This window comes from Callithrix jacchus, chromosome 1, assembly GCF_049354715.1.
Source record: "Callithrix jacchus isolate 240 chromosome 1, calJac240_pri, whole genome shotgun sequence".
NCBI classification, from domain to species: Eukaryota; Metazoa; Chordata; class Mammalia; order Primates; family Cebidae; genus Callithrix; species Callithrix jacchus.
The window spans coordinates 98,741,639-98,743,225 of record NC_133502.1 but is presented as its reverse complement, the minus strand read 5'-3'; positions in this window follow the sequence as shown (position 1 = coordinate 98,743,225).

Here is a 1,587-nt window from a genome sequence, read left to right as displayed (position 1 = left end):
GTGCCTACCACGGGGCGGGGGGCGGGGGTGGTGCAGAGAGGAAAGGAGAAGCAATGTTGCCATGCCTTGTGCCTGATGAGTGAACATTGCTTGGTAGCTCATGTTGCCTCTCTAAGAACATGCTGGGCAGAAATCCTTGTTATGGGACAAACAGCCAGATAGACAGCACCAGCTTTCAATGACTACATCTGCACTGAGAGGTAGTGATGGTCAGCGGAAAGGGAACTGCGCCCTGAAAATGCACATGTGCACAGAGGCACACACATACACTCATGCACACATGCACATGCATGAGTATATATACACACATAAAAGCACTGGCATGCACACCATAGAAGTAGTGCTGGAACATAGTGTGAGCTTCCATGGTGTAATGGGGAGCACTCTGGACTCTGAATCCAGAAGTAGTGCTGGAACAAAGAGAAGAGGGCATGGGAGAACATGCCTTCTCTATCTGAAGCATCTTCAAAAGCTTCTCCTGGATGGGGCATGAACTCTGGACTGAGATTTTGTTTGAACTGACCATTAAGAGTTATACTTCTTGAATTTCATTGAGTGTTAACTAAAGGAAAAAAAGCTTAAGTTGAAACTGGAATGGCCATAAATATTACTGGATGATTGAGTGTAATCTGATTGGGCTAAATGCAGTCTTCCTGAATGAGTATGGAGAGCTTGTCCAAGAGCAGAAAGCCAGCTTCATGCTTGTTTGCCACTGAACTGAGACTTTTCAACCAAACCTGTCACGTGGAGAAGAAAGTATCTGGAGGAATATTCAGCCAACTGTGAACAGTGGTTATCTACTGGGGTACGTGTGGAAAATTATAGGAGATTCTACATTATAGGTTACTATAATATTGTATTTTTGTAATTAGTGTGCTATTTTTATAATTATAAAATGACAACAACAAAGAATCATTAAAAACTCAGAAGTAGGCCAGGGGTGGTGGCTCATGCTGGTAATCCCGGCACTTTGGGAGAGGTAGAGGTGGGTGAATCACTTGAGGTCAGGAGTTCGAGACCAGCTTGGCCAACATGGCGAAACCCTGCCTCTACTAAAAATACAAAAAAATTAGCTGGGAGTGGTGATGCATGCCTGTAACCCTAGCTACTCAGGAGGCTGAGGCAGGAGAATCGCTTGAACTGGGTGACAGAGGTTGCAGTGAGCTGAGATTGCACCGCTGCATTTTGGCCTGGGCACCAGAGCTAGACTGCATCTCAAAAAAAAAAAAAAGAAAAAAAGAACTGAATTAGCTGGTATCCTATCAGTTTGCTCATGGCCTGCGGATGTGGGTGTACCTGTCAGCAAGCTGATGGAGCCCTTACACACAAAGAGGCCTGGGGAAGACCGACAAAGCTCCTCTTGATGGATAATTGGGCAGCTCCATTTTCAAATATAACACAGGAGTAGAGTGATCATTTAATGGATTATCCAAACTGGACATTTTGAGAGTAAGCAGGGACACTAGTGGTAATTCCGCAGCAAATAGGCATAGGACATTCACACAGCCCTGAGTATATGCCACATGGCCGTGTTTTGGGAGTGGAGGTCACCTTAGGGTGGTGCCCTTGTTCTCCAGAGAGGGTCTG